The sequence below is a fragment of the Etheostoma spectabile genome, chromosome 19, assembly GCF_008692095.1.
Source record: "Etheostoma spectabile isolate EspeVRDwgs_2016 chromosome 19, UIUC_Espe_1.0, whole genome shotgun sequence".
In the NCBI taxonomy this organism is placed as follows: Eukaryota; Metazoa; Chordata; class Actinopteri; order Perciformes; family Percidae; genus Etheostoma; species Etheostoma spectabile.
In genome coordinates, this window is record NC_045751.1 from 5,899,900 (window position 1) to 5,904,559 (window position 4,660).

The 4,660-nt window shown below is 42.2% G+C and overlaps 1 protein-coding gene and 1 long non-coding RNA gene across 4 annotated transcripts in view; one reads left to right on the forward strand and one right to left on the reverse strand.

Annotated features, from left to right (window-relative positions):
* The window catches only part of LOC116707419 (uncharacterized), an 8,382-nt gene extending 6,935 nt beyond the window's left edge, over positions 1-1,447 (reverse strand). The window contains exon 1 of the long non-coding RNA XR_004336509.1: positions 1,285-1,447. This is a non-coding gene — a long non-coding RNA (uncharacterized LOC116707419). The remainder of the gene's footprint in view (positions 1-1,284) is intronic.
* fgf11a (fibroblast growth factor 11a) overlaps positions 1-4,660 on the forward strand; it is a 155,074-nt gene that overhangs the window by 90,629 nt on the left and 59,785 nt on the right. The window lies entirely within an intron of this gene.

Genomic DNA, 4,660 nt, shown 5'->3' on the forward strand with positions numbered 1-4,660 from the left:
GGGGGGGGGCACTAAAGCTGGGCCAATGAACAATGGATGTTTGTTTTTTTTCAAGTTCTGATCCAAATAGCATGTGAAACAAAATAAAATTCTGGGGCACGCATCCCTCAATGCAACATGAAACCTTCCCCTGCCCTTCACTTCTTCAAAATGTGTGTATGTATGTGCGTGGACTAATTATGCACCCCGCAGCGGTGTACGCCGAGAAGTCCTAAAAAAAGGGCCAAATCAGCAGCTAATGTGATACATAATTAAGGGAGTAAACATTATGATTCATATTCCGAGTTCCTTGCCCTGACAGAGTTCTTGGCCAACTGCGGTACTGATCGAAAACGGGTGTGTCTCTAGAAGTATACATCACTGCAAGTACACCTTTTTCAGACATGTAAAGTACTTGTCTAACAGAGAAATTCTTTATGTACAGTTGCCCTTTAAAGGGCCTCTACCAGAATTACAATCCTCTCCATCACCATTTTTCACCCCCTTGTCCCCTGACTTCTCCCTTTGTCCTTTAATGACATGGACCCAATGGTCTGCAACCTCCCTGACCCCTCTAGTCACCTCTCTTCCTGGGCCACCTGGCGTCCCAGCAGCCGCCCTTACCTCCTGGTTCTTCTGGACAGAAATGTGTCGGGAAGGCGAAAGGTTGGTGTAGGGACACAAGTTGGGAAGGAGGTTATGGAAGCCCTGGGGGGATGTAGCAGAACAAAAATAGTGACGAGTGTGGCTTTTTCTTTATGGCCTTGCAATACTTTTATCACTCCCCCCCCCCCCCCCCCCCCCCAGGGTCTTCCACAACTAGGCAATAGAGGAAGTTGTCATGAAGTTGGAAGTGATTGTATATTAAAGCAAAATAGCGACAAAAGGAAGCAAACGGGAATAAAAGGGATCAGAGAAGAGAAAAAAGAGGGCCCGGTGGAATACGCCAGAGAAAAATGAGCTAGCGAGACAAGACGGGTTGGCAGAGGAAGAGAGAGGGAGAGGAGAAATGTACGGATGACAGAGAAAAGAGGGATAGAGGGAAAGAAAGGAGCAATAGGGAGCAGGGGGAGCAGCTGGCACACAGCTGATGGCTCCTTCATCACTGTGTCTCCCCCCTCCGGTGGGAGGTCAGAGGAGCTGCCCAGCCTGCCCCCCCCCCCCCCATGCGCCTCTCCTTTTCTGTTCTTGGCTCTTCCAAAATATTATGTAACAAAGCTGGAAGAGGAATGAAGGCAGCACGGTAAGGGAGTTGAAACTTATTGCCTATTTATTGGGGAAGAAAGTGCCGTCAAAGGACTTTACTATTTTGAGGGCTGCACAATATATCGTTTTTTTGTCCCGTCATCGCGATATCAACTGTCGCAATAAACACATCGTGAAAGGCTGCGACCTAGTACGAAAGACACCCAGAGATTATTTTCTGTTTGTTGAAAGAAAATGTCAGTGGAAAACTGCCCTTTAAAATGTAACTCAATCAAATCTAATACGTAGAGGTGGGTTTTCAATCTAGATTTAAAAACGTCACCTGAGTGAGCTTCTTCAACATGCAGTGGGAAACCATTCTGAAGATGAGGAAGGAGAACGCTCTATTACCAACAGATTTTTTTTGTGTGTATTAGGGGAATGAACTGTCATTGTTTTTTTAATGGTGTCTTTTATATTGATTTCAATGTTCAATTTGTTGAAAAAAAAGACTATTGGGATCAGTTTCCTTTCATTTGTTTTGTATTACATTGTATTGTATGTAGCAGAATACTAGGGGTGTCACAATTCTCCAAATCCTCGATTTGATTACATTTTCGATGCTAAGGTCACAGTTTGATTTGATTCTCGATTTTTACACTTTTTTTAAATGTACCGTGTTTTTTTTTTAATGACAGGTTACTATGCCATTTTTAGACTAGGCTTTGATGCAATATATCTGACCTTTTTTTGCAATGTACCACACTACTTTGTCAAATTAAAAACCTTTATTAACAACATAATGTAACAATAACTTATATCTTCAGTCAATTGGAAACTTTTGCAAAATAACCTGCCATGTCTCTTTTGTAACCAGTCTTCACAACGAAACAACAAAAAACAATAAAACAGCCATGTCCATAATCTTCTCTGAACAATTAAGTGCAACAAACTATTTCTTAACATTTGAACATATACCACACATAAGCCATGTTAGTAGAGGTATTTTGGATTTCGGAAATCCAAAATACTTCCAAATTGGCAATTTCAGTGAAAGAGAAGGTGGCTCAAGTTCTGTCGGTGGGTCTCCTGCAACTGCAGTTGCCATGCTATCTTTTAATTGGCTGTAGCTAAATACTATAATAATATAATATAATATAAAAAGGAGATAGATGGGCAGCACAAACTGACCGAAGAGCCGGTTAATTAACCTGAGTTGTCACTAAACCAGGACAGCGAACCGACTCACTCCTGTTTACCTCATTCGTGCCGGCTCAAGCTGAGTGGGATCGGTGTATGCAACGTTACGTGGGTGCGATAGTGCCAAATATTGGGCCAATCAAAACCACGGATAAAGTGGCAATGGAGGTGAGACAAGGACAGGGGTTTGGAGGATTATCTTACTGAACAGATTAGGAAACAAACCAGGAAGGAAATTGATATCAAAGGTAAGAAGATTAAAAAATGGGGAAAAAAGAAGTACAAAAAAAGAAAGCACAGAGAATAAATGCACTGAGCAAGTGATGATGAGGGACGGAGCTGCTGCTGTGACTGTCACTGGATTTCTGAATTCTGTTTCTTGGGCGAGGAAGAGAGAAAAAAACAACAACCCTGAATGCGACAGGAAGACAGACAGTTTGACAGACGGGAAAAGAAGAGAAAAAACGGAGGGCGGAGAGATGAAAGCTATTGACTCTGTGTGTACACCGAGAAGCCATAAGGAAACGCTTCATTCCCTGACTTTTATCCACTGTAATTACCATCTCCCACTGTTGAGACGGGAAATTTCACTTATCTCTTTCTCTGCTCTGGGAAAAAAGTCTGCTCTTTCTCGCTCCGTCTAACTTTCCCCAGTGCTCGATAACGCTCCCTTCAAAGAGGGCAGAAAGAAGACTTGAAAGGCAAGATGAGGGAAAAGTTGGCTCTGTGTGAGAGCTGCAGCTTTCAAGGAGGGAAGAAATGTGAACATCGAAAGCAAATGCTCTGTCAGCCAGATGAGGGAGGAAAAGGTAAAAAAAAAAAGAAAAAAGAAAAAAAAAAGAGTGCCAGAGCGGACTCGTGAGGATGAGAAGCAGAGCAGGAGGAATACCAAACGAGGAGAAGTAAGGACAGAGGATGCAGAGACGAGTGATGAAGAGACAGGCAGAGAGGGCTGCGGGGTAAAATAGGACAAAGATGAATGGACTCGGATGGAAAAGTATTGGTTTCACAGGACTGGGGGATGACAGCTAGTGAAGAGGGAATTGATAGGAAACAAATGGTGAAGAGAAATGGAGAGACGTATATAAAAAAAAAACAGTGAGATAGGAAAAAGGTTGTTAATTCATGACAAGGCAGGGTGGAAAAACAGGAAGCGCCAGGGAAAGAGAGGAGAAGACAGATGGACTAAAAGGAAGACAGATAAAGGTTTAGAGGAATTGGCTGTGGAGAGGAAAGCCTGGGGGAAGAGGTGGAAGGTAAATAACAGGAGAGTGAAGGTAGTTGTCTTGTCATCGACCACCAGGGAAATCAGGCGTGAAGCTCCTCTACACGTCGTTTAATCTATTGAGTCCTTTAAGCAATTTTTTTACACCCCAAACAACAGCGTGTGGATTAGGAGGGGAGGCTGTTCCTTTTGTTGCCGATGCAAATGAACTTGTTTTTATCAATCCAGCTGTCATTTTACTGATCCCAGTGCAGCGCTCTGTGGCTGCGTTTCATTAGCGCTTCGACATGCCCTTGTTCGCTTCCCATCAGCACTTGCCCCTCGGGGAATCCCCGTCGCCATCATAAGTGTTGTTCCGATTGTTTGAAAAACTGAAGTGAACTTGGAGAGATCGACCCCCAGAGGGTTGAGGGAGCGAGTGAACAACAATGGTCACGCCAGAGGTGGATATGGCCCACAATGCATTGCAGTACATCCATGGTTAGATGGCAGTAACGTACAACTGGTAAAACTCTGTCTGCCAAGGAGAGAGAGATTGAGTAAATTTTAGTAAATTGAGTAAACTCATCAAGTCTGTAGGTATTTCTGATGATTAGGTAAAAGGCATAGTAATAATTAGAGTAGTAAAGTAGTGCTTTTTAATAAGGAAGTTGCGTGACAGACACAAATAAAATTAACATAAAAACGTTTGTGGATATTAGGAAAATAAAAGACTCTTAAAGCAGTTGTGCTAAGTCTACAACTGGCGGTCAATCCTGTAATGAATAATTAGGGCTGGACGTGTACAAGAGTAAGGTTTTTTTTGTAAATATTAACTTATTTTGAAATTGATGCCTGCAACACATTCCAAAAAAGCAGGCACAGGGGCAACAAAAGATTGGGAAAGTTAAGGAATACTCAATATAATATTGCTTTGATTCTTTGGACCACAACACAATATTTGTGAATATCACATACTCTACCAATATAGCTTTAAATCGAAAATAATTTCCATTAAATTCAGAGGCCTGCGATTAATAGGAGGCAATATCACATGTCCATTTAACACAATTGGTTCCTTTTATATTATTT